This window comes from Euleptes europaea, chromosome 15, assembly GCF_029931775.1.
Source record: "Euleptes europaea isolate rEulEur1 chromosome 15, rEulEur1.hap1, whole genome shotgun sequence".
Lineage (NCBI taxonomy): Eukaryota > Metazoa > Chordata > Lepidosauria > Squamata > Sphaerodactylidae > Euleptes > Euleptes europaea.
In genome coordinates this window covers 13,977,823-13,992,522 of record NC_079326.1, presented here as the reverse complement: position 1 = coordinate 13,992,522, position 14,700 = coordinate 13,977,823, and positions in this window count along the sequence as shown.

Genomic DNA, 14,700 nt, shown 5'->3' with positions numbered 1-14,700 from the left:
CTACATGCTCTTATACTCTTCTGGAAATAACTTGTTAGCTGAGAATTTGTACATTATTTGTGCTGTCAAGCATTCTAATGCATCGTCGAAGGCTTTCACGGTCAGAGTTCATTGGTTCTTGTAGGTTATCCGGGCTGTGTGACCAATACCAAGACCACGGTCACACAGCCCGGATAACCTACAAGAACCAATTCTAAAGCATTGTTTGCTTCGTTTGGGTAAAAACAATATGCTTAATCCTTCTAAACCTTAAAATCCAAGACCTAGAAAATAAATTTGCTAACAACAACAACAATAAGGAAATTCAAAGTATTATGACTCCTTTTGGGTATTGGTCATTGACTCAAGACATGTTAGCAAATGTGGTTTTGCTTGCGCATATAATGAGCTCTGGAAACCTGTGGTGAGTACTGAATTCCTGTCACATATACATGCATGTTGAAAAAGTTACCTTTTTACTTCTTAAATGAAGATTTATTATTGCCCTGGTAGACATCAGCTCAGGATGTCTTGTGTACTTCTTGGGGGTTTGTTGTTTTGGTTGTTTTTTTGGTTTTTGTACTGTGTCTTATGTTACATTTGTTTTAAAGCTGCTTTTGGTCCCCATTGGGAAGAATGGCAGGATAAAAATGTACTAAGTGAAATGAAATAAATAAATAACATATTTCAGCCCAACCTTTCATCACAAGCATACCCCCAGGACTGCTTCCAACAATGGTTGCCACTTATCTGGTGGAAGCAAGAGAGCTCTTGTCCCCATCCCTCATTGCCTGCCTTCTCTCCAGTCAGCGGCAGGGTGGAAATTGTCCACAACATGCTCAGTCCTCCCTTAATTTTCATTTCTAGAAGCCTTTTCAAAGATCCCACCTGCCACTTCTGTAGGTGTAATGGGGGCAATTTTCATACATTTCCCCTTCCAACTACAGATCTCTGACTTCCAGGGGTCCCCCATAAGCAGTATTTAGGGGGCATTTGGGGAGAGTTTGAGAAAGTTGTGCTCAGCTGACCGAAATCCTTCCACCAGTGGTAATGTCCAGCAGGATTCAAGCCATATTTTTCCTGTTTCACAAATAGTCACAAAGGATGGAAGGGCTGAATGGCATTCTAAACTACAATATTCTATGAGGAATTATTGTCCATTTGATCTTGGATTAAAGATTAAGTAATAAGCATTTATAGTAATAAAGGCAATTTTCTCCTCTTTAGGAGTTCTTTAGATGTTCTCTTTCCAAGTTCAATAAAATAGTTACCTGGCATATCCTTTCATACACAGATTTATGATCAAGATTTTTTTGCTGAGGCACTTTGTAAATTATAATCAGGGCAGAGAACAAAAATAGCCTTCAGGAATAGAATTTAGGGGATAGAATCATACACTGAACTTGTGATGTTTAGAAGCAGTTCACATATGGTCTCTTCTAAAATCCATGGACGCTAACAGAAAAATGCCGGCTAACTTAAGCTAAAGCCTCAAAAATATTGCAAGATAAACAACATCAGAAGACACATACCCACATATTTTTCTGGCCACTGTTACAATGAAAACAATTTCTATAAACCCCCAGCTGTTCCAGATTGATAGTTGCGCAGCCAGTTACAAAAATATGTAACATTTAAGCTGCCCCCTTCCATTTAACCCCTTCCACTTTAACCCATCCCTCTCTACTTCAAATACCGTACCTTGGATTTTTAGAGAAAAACAAGTATATTGAACTACAAGTTTTACATGTAAGTCTTCCCTGAGCTATCACAGATACTTCTGAGTTGCAAAATATAGAAATACATATGGAATACCTGTTCGCTCAGAATCCAGTTTCGCTCAGCTGATAATATGGGTAGACACATTGGCAGATAGAATATATAGAATATAGAATATATTAGACAATGAGATATTTGCATTGTTTTATTCAGTCAGATTGTATTTTTCTTTGCTCATTTAACAAATATGTTAACTCATAACAGTGTTATTTTCAAATTCAGACACAAATTCAATTTCCCATGTCTGAGTAGGGTTGCCAACCTCCAGGTACGAGCTGGAGATCTCCGGCTATTACAACTGATCTCCAGTTGATCAAGATCAATTCACCTGGAGAAAATGGCTGCTTTGGCAACTGGACTCTGTGGCAATGAAGTCCCTCCCCTCCCCAAACCTTGCCCTCCTCAGGCTCCACCCCGAAAACCTCCTGCCGGTGACAAAGAGGGACCTGGCAACCCTGGTTCTAAGGCCTGATTTACGCACTCAAGAGAATGAATTGGGAATGAGATGGCAACCGTGGTGTAATGGACGGTACCACTTTAGGCTACAAATGGAGTGTCCTATTTTGGAATGTTCCCTACAAACAGAAAACCAAGACAGCAAGCTAAGAGAGGAGGCAGAACCTTTCTCTCTCCTATGCTTTTTTAATTTTATTTTCCAGAGAGGTTTATAATCAAAAAAGTGTGAAGTGGTGCGGTGCACTATGCCACATCATCATCCTACCACCTCCTTCTCCTGCAGCAATAAACCAGGTCGGAGTCTATCTGTATACTAACTGCTGTTATATGATTTTAGAGGCATTCGCTTGCAGAATTTTTGTGCTAGGCATAATCTCTGATAGGGATTATTCACTCCTAGGGATTATTCCCTGGAAGAGCCCCATGGCGCAGAGTGGTAAACTGCAGTACTGCAGTCCAAGCTCTGCTCGCAACCTGAGTTTGATCCCGACGGAAGTCGGTTTCAGGTAGCCGGCTCAAGGTTGACTCAGACTTCCATTCTTCCAAGGTCGGTAAAATGAGTACCCAGTAAAGGGAAGATGACTGGGGGTAAAGGGAAGATGACTGGGGAAGGCACTGGCAAACCACCCCGCAAACAAAGTCTGCCTAGGAAATGTCATGATGTGATGTCACCCCATGGGTCAGGAATGACCTGGTGCTTGCACAGGGGACCTTTACCTTTTACCTTTAGGGATTATTAGGAAAGGGACTGAAAATAAAAAGTCCTTTATATAAATTGTTTGTGTGGCTGTGTTTGAAATACAGCATACAGTTCTGGCGACCCTGTCTCAAAAAAGGATGTTGTAAAGCTGGAAAAGGTGCAGGAAAAGGCAACCAAAATGCTCACGGATCTGGAACAATTTCTGGTATGGGAAAAGGCTAGCGTTTTTGGAGCTTTTTTATTTGGGGGGGGAATGTCTGGTGGGGACATTATAAAAGTTAATAAAATTAGGCATGGACACAGATAATCTTTTTTCGCTATCCCATAAACATTAGAATTTAGGAGTCAACCAATGAAATTTAATAGCAGTACACTCAATACAAACAAAAAGGTCACATCCAGAATAAACTTTTTGCAGGTGCAAGGATTTCTGCACACAGAGTACAATTTTTCTGCCTCCCTCTCCCGCAGCAGCCCCAAATGCCCTCTGAAATCCTGTTTCTGTTTAGGAGTGGGGAATATCAACTTTTTTTTTGCCGTCAAGTCACATCTGACTTATGGCAAATCTGGTGGGGTTTTCAAGGCAAGAGACCTTCAGAGGTGGTTTAACTTTCCCTCCATGTTACAATCCTGGTATTCCTTGGAGGTCTCCCATCCAAATACTTGCCACGGTTAGGGTTGCCTGTTCCAGGTTGGGAAATACCTGGAGATTTTTGGAGCGGAGCCTGAGGAGGGTGGGGGCTTCAATGCCATAGAGTCCAATTGCCAAGATGGCCATTTTCTCCAGGGGAACTGATCTGTATTGGCTGGAGATCAATTGTAATAGTAGGAGATCTCCAGCTAGTACCTGGAGGTTGGCAACCCAAGCCATGGTCGACCCTGCTTAGCTTCTGAGATCTGATGAGACCAGGCTAGCCTGCGCTTGCCTGGTCAGGGGCATATCACACTTAGCAGGTGGAAATCCTTGTGCCTGTGGAAATGTCTACTATCGACCCAAGCCAAAAAAAAGCAGCATTTGATCATAGAACACCATAATTAATGTACAGGACAGCATTGGGGGGCATTTTGGGCTGTATCAGGAGAGAGGAGGTGAGAAAGATTGCTCCCTTGGTGGGCCTACCTCCATCCATAAAAGGCTTTTCTTATGCTCTTTAGTCAGTTATAGAACAAGTACTCATTAAAACCTGCAGTCATAACACTAGAAACTTAAGGAAATTGAGATTCTGAATTTTGAAATAAAAAGTACTCGAGTAGTCTAAATTTTGTGATTTCTAATGTAATCACAATCTACACCCTTGACTGCAAGTTATCACTTCTTGGAGAAAGAAGGACTGACATCCATGCTGTAGGAAATAGGAGCCCTCTTTAAGAGTTGACTACCTGTTTCCTCAGATGCTAGATCTCAGTTCACTGTGGACCCTGTAGCATACGCATTTCCATTTAGACCATGAACTTTTCCTGTTGTCTCATACACTACTTCTAAGGAGGACTCAAATATGCTTCTTATATAAAGGAAGGGCAGATTCCAGTGAGAGCTGTGTCTATTTTGCAATTCTACTCAAGTGCAACCAAAGTAGAGGATTTGGCCCAGAATTTGTGCCCAGAATTCAGCATCTCAGTTTTCTTGCTGGTTCTGTCTTGGAGACTCACATTGCATGTACTTTGCTTTCCCTGTAGGAGTTGTAGCTCCATCCAAGCGGATGGGAAGGGAAGCGAAAGGGCAGTGTAAAGAAATCTAGTGTTATCCTTGGCATAGCTAAATATGGCAGAAATGTTATCTGTGTCACATTCAAGCTATGGGGCTCTTGTGTTCTATTTCAAGTGCAAATGGTTTGCTGGTGATTTAGATGAAGTTCCTGGGGAGTGTTTGAAAATTTCTGGCAGGCGTTCTATTTACCATCTGGTAGGAAGACTTTGATGAGCCAACAAAGGGATGTCAGAGCAAAGAAACTGCTATAACTCAGTAACAGAGCCCTGTGGTTTACTAAGCTAAGCATTTTTTTTTAAGATTTTAAAAATTATTTTATTGCCATGATGAGTCCACTACTTGCCAAGAGGTACAAATAACCAAAAGTGAGAAGAGAGAGTTAATGTTTGATAGGTCCCCCCTCCCATTCAGACTGTTCCAGTGAAACAAGAAACTGAGAAAAGGGTAGGAGGAGGGGTTTTAGGGACCTGGGCAGAGTAGGTGGGAGCAATGAGAAAGAAGGCAGTAATGAGATTGAGAACGGAAGGAGCACTGGGTGGATCAATCTGGAATCTACGATTGCTTCATTGTGACTTTGCAACCCTGAAAGAGCAATGAGGGTCAAGAAGTATTGAGGAAGGTATGGGATATATTTCAAACACTGATTTGAAGTAATTAAAATTATTTAGCTGCAACATCTAGTTATCTCAGATCATCTACATCTCACCACCACTGCCATCATCTATTATCCTTAATCTGTATTTATGCCTCTGGAACACGTATATATGTATGTATTCATTTACTGCATTTATACCCCACTTTTCTCCCCTCTGGGGAACCAAAGAGCTTACATCATTCTCCTCTCCTCCATTTTATCCTCACAACAACCCTGTGAAGTATGTTAGGCTGAGAGTGTGTGACTGGCTCAATGTCACCCAGTGAGCTTCCATGGCAAAGTGGGTATTTGAACCTTGTCCTCCCAGATCCTAGTCCAACCATCTAACTACTACACCACACTAGCTCTTCCTGATGAAATGTGCTGTCAGGCCACATGACTTGTCTATATATGCCAATCAGAATCAGTCTGTTGGTTCAGATATAGTACCCAACCATGGTGTTACTCCATGAATAAACCCTTCTTTGCTGTTGAGCCATAGCTTACCATTACATCTAACCAAAGCCAAAGAATGATTTGTGCTACCATTCCTAACCAGGGGATGAATCCAACCAGCTTTTCTGCTGGTGAAAAAGGGAGGAGGGAGTCCCATTTGACCACCACAAAGGCTATACTGGAGATCATGGGAGCAGCCTGTACAAACATCATGTGGGAGGGGAATTAGGTGAGACAAAGGTCTTTTATGCATGGGTGCTTTGACTCATGTTTGTCCCCAGACTGACTTGGTTGTTCCTTGGAGTTACGCATGAGTTGTCCGTCCCTCAGAGTTGACCTCGTGCCCACCCTACACTCTCTCTGGGTGTTCCCGATGCTCTTTTAATGCAATTCTTAATTCTTCTCCAAGATCAACCCAGGTCAAATCGTCACCATTACTGTGCATAAGGCAAAGTGTGGGTCTCTCTACCAACACCCCCACATGCCCCCATTCTCATGTTTCCTCCTCCCACTCCTCCTCCAGCCAACTTTCAGCCTTTTCCGGGTGTCCTCTGCCAGTTTTTTTCCTTTTGATATGATTATTTATCATTAATTCAATTAAAATATAATTAAAAATTAAGAGAGAGGCAGTTGAGACTAAGACCCAGCACTCCCTCGCTCCCCTGTGGGTAACCCATCACCCAAATGCGGTGTGTGTGTGTGTGTGTGTGTGTGTTGGATCTTAGCCTCGGCTGCCTCTCTCTTCATTTTTAATTATATTTTAATCGAATTAACAATAAATCATCATATAAAAGGAAAAACAGTGGAGGGCACCCAGAGAAGTAAGCAGCCAAGTGGCTGCAGACCAGTCCCTGTTGATCACAGGGGATGGGTAGCTGAGCCCGGCACTTTCCCACGATCTCCAATCACGGGGGAGAGGAAGCCAACTGCCAGGCTGCCATCCAGGGGTTAGTGTAGCTTTCTCTCCCTTGCCTGCTCTGTGATCTCAGGGGACAGGTAGCTGAGTCCCAGGCTGCAGTGCTGGCTCCCCCCTTTTTTTGTTTTCTTGTGACACGGGTTGTAAAATAGCCACTCACCAGCGGCAGAGGGGAACTGGCATGGTGGTGACATTTTTTCTAACAATAAACACTGCAGCCAATTACAAAGAAATGTTTTCAAGGGGCAGGGACTCAGACGCTTCCAGATTTCTGCTGGTGATTCTGCAGTACTCCTGATACTCCAGGAATTTCCTCCGGGGCAAAGAACCACCATACATAGGATTTTGAGAATTCAAATCAGAAAAGTGTGGGTCAAGAGAGTGTTGAGCCCAAGGTTAAATTCCCATGCATAAAAGACCTGAGTGTAAAAGTTGGCTGAATGCTAGATCCAACCCCAGGACTGCAGACACCATTTCAATGCTAGTTTGCACTCCTGGTTTGGAAGACTGAAATTCAGGGTTCATTCATGTAGTTCAAATTTGACATCATGCCTGACTCAGCCTAATATGTTTTGTTTTACCTACCCATTCAATAAATGTTATTGTCAACTGTATAAGGATTTTATAATTAACTTGAAATGCCTGACTGTTAACTACAGACTTAATTACATTTTGTGAAACTCTTGGGTTTTGAATCATAAGCAAGGAACCTCCTAATCATTATTAGAAAGAATTGCCATGTTTAACATTATTTACTCTATGTTAGAATAGAGGGTCAGCAAAATAAGAAATAGGCTGCTGGGATAGCTGATATTAACCAAGTCAGTAAAAGACCAGTCTCAATGTTTGTTTACACATCCGATTATTCTGAGTCTGTAGGATTTTTTTATCATGGGTCATGACTCTTGAGAAAACAAATGTTGTATTATCTTTGTAATTCCAAACCGAACAGTCAGCTAATGAGTTTTATAAGTTCAGAGAGTTACAGAATTACATTTTGAGATGAATGCTGACCTGCTAATACTGACTCTGAAGGCTCAAAAGTCCCAACCACAAAAACATTGGGTATATAAATAATCATCAATGCTTACCCAGAGACTTGGTTATCAGCAACTCTTTGCTGTTCTTTTGTTTTGCTGGCACTGGGATACAGATGTCTGAGCTCCTCTTGTTATGGAAGTTACGAATCAGGGCCAGCTCTATAATGAGGTGACCGGAGAGGCAGATTTTGGGGAGCAGCCAATGATCCTCCTTACCATTTCACTCCCCCAGGCTCTTTAGAAGCAGCACAGCAAAACAATGTATGCCAGCTGCCAAACTCTCACAAGATTCATATGAGAGGTTGGTCACCATTTTTGGTTGCTGGCTTCATAGAGCTAAGAAGGGTTATCTGCTCAGGCTCCTGTGTGGGGGCAGCAGCTGCAGCGATGAGGTATGTGTGGAAGGATGGTGGCTTGCTAGATGCTACCATTTCAAGTGGAAAACCACCTTGAGTCATCACCAGATGTAAAATATCTCTTATTATATAGTAACAATGTGACCCAGATATTCCTGTTTACTGAAGACAGTCCCTAATAATATTTGGCCCTGATATTTTACTACCTTTATTTTGTCCAAAGAGCCCCGTGGCGCAGAGTGGTAAGCTGCATTACTGCAGTCAAAAGCTCTGCTCACGACCTGAGTTCGATCCTGACGGAAGTCAGTTTCAGGTAGCCGGCTCAAGGTAGACTCAGCCTTCCATCCTTCCGAGGTCGGTAAAATGACTGGGGGTAAAGGGAAGATGACTGGGGAAAGCACTGGCAAACCAGATTCACTTGCTGTGGTTCTTATTGCTAGATTAAATAATAATAAAAACAAACAAACAAAAGATGTGCCTTGGATCCCACCTAACATTTCTGCAGATGGAAAGACTTCACAGAACGTGATCTCTCCTCCTGCTACAACCCCAAATGCCTGCCCCCAAATGCTGCTTCTGGGAGATGGAAGACCAGTTTCTATGGAAGCTTGTTTACGAAGTCCATAAAAGTAAATAATTCTCTCTCATTATCACCTGAAGCATTTTACTTGGCCAAACTTGACAGATGCAAATTTGGCACACAATATCGTGTCTGGTTTTGAAAAATGAACTTAAGATTATTTTAAATGCACATTTTGTGGCTCATTTTGTAAATTGTATCGTTATGGAAAATGACTGAAACTTTGATTCCACTAGATATCTCTTTTGTGTTTTGCCAGCATAACAATACAAGATAATTGCTTGTCAGATATAAATATAAAATAGTTCTGACAGCTTTGAAGGTCATTATGAAAAACACTATACAATGCTCAAGAGTATTGTTGACTCTAATGTGATCTGCTGTTAGGTAACGCTAAATTCTGTTTTATGGCTCAACAATTTTTGCCATATCTTCAGGAAACAGGATGCAAAGTTCTCTTATTTATTCCCCCTCATCTTAAAAAAAATGATGGCAACAAAATCTAGAAAGTAGTTGTTGCCTAGTATCTTTTAAACTAATTCTTGTTTATTTATTTGGTTCAGAAATAGGATGGGAAGAACAGTCATTTGCAAAAGTGTAGCAGAGAAAGACTGAAATACAGTGATGGCAGCTAACAAAAGGAAAGTAAGGAGCGGTAGCTCTGCCCTTGTTGTAAAGACACACAGGCATATTACAAAGGCAAGTGGAACAGGGGAGGAAAGTGGCATTGTATAGCCTGATCCCACCAGATCTCAATAGCTAAACAGGGTTGGTACTTGGGAGACCACCAAGGAAAAGATGCAGAGGAAGGCAATGGCAAACCACCTCTTCTCACCTTGAAAGCCCCTTGCTGGGTTTGCCATAAGTCAGTTGCAATTTAATGGCACTTACGTATGTACATCAGTGGAACAGAGAACTCCCAATGGAAACCTGGAAATCATGTCACCCAGATAAAAGGGGCAATACTAGGTTTGATCTCCAAACAACTAGGGAAATCTTGGGTGGCATCTAGAGCACAACACTACACTATATTCTAGAGCATAGGAAGTGGGAAGGGAAAGCATTTCATATGAAAGCTACCAACTAGTAGAGCATTTGAGTCAATCACATTAATGAAGCCATTTGTGCACTATAATTGCAATTGCATCTGCCCTGATCCTACAAGTAATGTAGATTAGCAGTAGTAGTGATAGGCACGGTGCATGCCAAGCATGTGGTTTCAGTACATCTAATATTCTTGAACCTCTCTTTCTGCAGGCATCCTTGGTCATTCCCTAAGTCATCTTTGCATTTCTTTTGCAAGGTCTAGATCTCTCACTTGAGAACTATCCCTGGAGAGATTAAAAAAAAAAATTGAACATGTGCTGGAGGAATAGCAACCCAAAAAGATATCTTCCTGTACATCTGGTGAGAATATCCTGCAGTGTTTTTCCAGCAACTCTGGAAAGATGCCTGTTCACAAATGAAAGGCATAACAGAAATTAAAGTCTTGAAGACACACTGGACGAGGTAGTGTGACTGCTTGTTTCGTGGCTCCATTGTATGAAGAAAACTAATTGATCACAATTATATATCACCTACTCTTATTATATCATGAAATGCTTTAAATTCAGAGCACTTTAGAAATGGGAAAATTTCTCTGCATTTACTCAGCCTTTTAAACTGGGAGTTCAAAGACCTGAATTCAATCCCCTGCTGATAGCATACGGGCCACCTAAAAACTCCTGGACTGGACCTGGCAACCCGCTATGCAGGCACACAACTACTGTTCCAGCCGCGCGCCCGCTCCAAACGCTACTGGGCGGCCGCTGCGCGCTCCACTGAAGCTGACACGGCTGCTCCTGCAAGCTCCATGCAGCCAGCAGCTTGGAAACAGATGCAAGGGCAACCAGCGAACCGGAGAGACTCCATGTTCCTGTGCAAAGCCTGTTCCAGCAGCAGCCATGTTGTGGAAAGCAGACAGTCATGTAGTCAGTGCCAACACCCCCCTTTCCCATTGCAACATCAGCAGCTTAATGGGCAGTCAGCAGCGATCCTGATAACAGCGATGAGTCGTTCCTCCAGTTATGCAACAGCGATCCCTGGACATTTGCAGAGATCGCACCCATTGTTCCAGAACGTTAATCACTTCAGCAAGAGATCTCCCGGTTCCTCCCGGGTTGCAAAAGCCATTGGAATCAGAATAGATTTCCAATTCTCACTACCCCACCCCGGTAGCCACAGATTAATCCTTTCGTCACCTTTTGTCACCTGGGAACCTAGGAGGGGTAAGCCCCCTCTCCCCACCCCCAGAAAAACAGTATATCTGGGGTACTCCCAGCCCATTATGTTACCCTTAGGTCTTTCCTGGCACCTTTGCCGTTACTCTGTTGGTTTGGTTTTGCGCAGCCTAGCCATGCTCCCTCCCGCCTTGCTGGCCAAGTCTATGGGAACACCTTGCCTCCGCCTTTGCTCCTAATTTCTTCTGTCTTAGTCTACGTGAACTTGGACAACACCTCGTCAAGAAAGGTAGATATTACCCAATCAACGATCCCTATCTGTGCTTGTACTCCTCTCTTTGAATTTCCTAGATTTCTCTCTGTGGGTGTATGCAACATTGATTTGATTGAAAACAACATAAACACTTTTAATTTGGAATCCATTGTTTCTGTCTTTATTTAAAGGTCACAGTTACTGGCTCTGGTAGACAAAGGTTGCGATACCGCTATAGAAATAAATATTGTAGTTTGCTATCTTGCCTGCTAATTCCCCAAGTTAAAGGGCATTTTGGCTAACACTGCTTGGTCACAGGTTCACTGGGTGACCCTGGGAAAGTAATTTTTCTCCATCTGCAAACTGGAAATCACAGTAACCTACTTCACAGGTTACTGCAGTGATACTCAGTAGCTCATAACAAGCCACCTGTGGCTCTTCTGAGCACTGTTCCCCGTGGCATTTGCCTCGTGTCCCAGGAATACGGTTGCCAACCTCCAGATACTAGCTGGAGATCTCCTGCTATTACAACTGATCTCCAGCCAATAGAGATCAGTTCACCTGGAGAAAATGGCTGCTTTGGCCATTGGACTCTATGGCATTGAAGCGCCTCCCCTCCCCAAACCCCTCCCTCCTCAGGCTCCGCCCCAAAAACCTCCTACCAGTTACGACAAGGGACCTGGCAACCCTACCCAGGAAAATGGGTAATGTCTCTAGAAACTGAAATAATTTAATAATTACTATAGGTCCAAGATAAAATTGTTTTATTTTTTAAATGTAATACAACTTGCCGATGACAATTATATCAAGGCTTTGCAGATGTAGGAGTTCTGTGTTTGAGGCTGGGTCAACACATACCGCTGAATAAGATAGAAGAATGGGGCATACCACTATTGCATGCTAGCCGATACAACAAAACTCTCAGTAGTGGGGGAAGACAGCCCTAGATGCTCAGAGGTACTCTGGTAATTAAAAGGGTTATATTATACATAATTTTTTGTGTGTATTTGGGGTGGTGCCCAGGATGATGGGAATTGTGAATATGGCTCTCCACAACCTACAGGGTGAGTACCGCTAGTTGCTGTGAATATGAACAAGATAACAATTGTGAAACTAATTTTACAATTAGTGAAAAGTGCTTCAGAAATTATTGATAATTTTTGTTCTTACTAGCTGTCACAAATTTAGTACAAAGCAAACAATATTTACAATGAGACCATCTGTCTATACCTGTCTTTTTTATATTTTCATTCCTATTTTCCGTTAAGTTATTGAATCACTGAAAAAAAGGGAAATTCTATTGATAATTCAAGTACCCAGCTTGCTGGGGGTAAAGGGAAGATGACTGGGGAAGGCACTGGCAAACCACCCCACAAACAAAGTCTGCCTAGAAAACATCGGGATGTGACATCACCCCATGGGTCAGGAATGACCCGGTGCTTGCACAGGGGACCTTTACCTTTTTAATACAAGTAGAAGTCCCAGGCTGTGTGACAATGACAGCCATCCTAAGCAGAGTTATATGCTTCTAAGTCCATTGTTTAGGATAACTCTGTAAATAGTATTTAATGTTAGTGGGATGGTTACATAGAAGTAGGTTAAACTCTGTTCAGTGCAGCTTATTCCCAAGTAAATGGGCATACAACTGTAAGATTAATCATGACAGAGAAGGGGGCTTTGGCCATCAAAACTGAAGCAATGAAGTTTTGTTGATTTTCATCGGAGAGATTTAAGCAAGTCCTTAGCTCTATCATTTAAAGCAATGGGATAAAAAATATTCAACACTGATTTCTCAATCTCTGGGTTTTTATTTGGGCTCGTATAACCCAATTGATAGCAGTTGTAATATTTCAGGGTCCTCAGGATGCAGAATAGCTTGAAACAACCCTGTTCTAGAACTAACTAATGTCCTTTCCTCTTAGGGCACATGCACAAATTACCACAGTAAAAGATAAAGGAATGTCTCTATATTGTAAATTTTATCACTACAGCACCCAATTCACATTAGCCACATATGAACAGTTGGAAGGTCTTCTGCAGCAAAAGCTACATGGCTGTCTAAGATGGCTGAGTAGTCTCAGCCAACAGAAGTATGGGGTTGAACTCTGCTATTCCATACAACAGACTGGGGAAATCTAGGAGTCAGCCATGATGGTACAACCCACAGAGACAAATCCTGAGCAATACTACTTCCCCCCCCTCCTTCAATTTCTTGCAATTTTTGTTTTAACAGAGGAATCTTCATGCTGACATTTCCTTAGATAGAGGAAACTCTTGTGAAGCTAAGGTCACTTTATGCCAGGGGCCAGCAGGAGCTTGTGCCTTTTATTTTCAATGGAAACGAGCCACTGCTTAGGAGCAGCAGAATGTGGGCTTTTAATGGCAAAGATTCAACCCCTGGATTCTATAGTTAAAAAGATCTCCACTGATAGGCTAGGAAAGACCTCTGCTTAAGACTGCGGAGCCACTCCTAATGGCTAAGGCAGCACTGGATAAATGGTGTGACTCAGTGTAAGGCAACTTCTTGGTGTTATGAGTTTGCGTTCTGCTTACTGTGAATAGATCTATGATTTTGTCTAAAGTGACTACATATGGAAGTTGCGGAACTGGCAGAACAGAACCTTAATGTTCTTTAATGGATGTACTGTGGCCTTTCTTGAATGGGGGATTCCCTTGCTCAACTGCTTGGCAGATTGTGCTCAGAAAAATCAGTTCTGAAGGCAGAGAGAGCTGTGAGTTGGCTGACAGTGAACAGCTTTGGAGTACGAAGTCTTTCTTTCTCTGGGGATCTGATGTGGGATGGAGCATCTCCTGCCTTGCAGTCATGTCTAGTTGCCACCACATGGTCTGCCTGTAAATAACTAAATATTGTAAAGACTCTTGAACCCTTCATTGTTCTCTTATCCAAAGGAAATGAGCAGTACTATCCTAAGTAGAGTTACACCCTTCTAAATCCATTGGCTTCAATGGGCTTAGAAGGGCGTATCTTTTGTTTAAGATTTCACTGTATTTGCTCCATTACTGCTCCTAGAACTTCTCACCACATGTAGAAGTGGGATGCATATAACAACGTGTCCAAATGTATGGTAGCTTGCACCACTCTTTCCAGTGGTGCAACTAAAGCAGGAATGTGATGAGAGACTATGCCACAGCAAAATGTTGTGGGATGGTGCAACAATGCTGCCAAAACATGTTATCTGGATGATGCCACCCAGGTTGACACTTGGTATGTTGTCTGGCAGAGTTTTTCCTGCATGGCCCACGGGGGCCGAGGGCATGGAATGGTCCGTACCTGACTTCCCTGGAATCTTCTGTCCAGATGTTCCACTGAATTAGGCAGAATCCAGTTTTAGTGGAAATGGTGTGTATCCAGAAAATAAACAAATTCCATATAAAGACATCTACACAGATATTCCATGCTGTATATATCAGAGAAATGCATATACTAATTATGACTTCTACACAGTATCTATATGTAAATATTTCGGTGTGATAAAGTGAGTCAGAAGATTTAAACAGGGAAAGTTACAACAAATACTGAAACACACTTTCAGACCCTTTCATGGGATAGTATCTTCAGTTTTAATGGACTGCCAGAGAAATATAAACACTGCATTCTTTTGC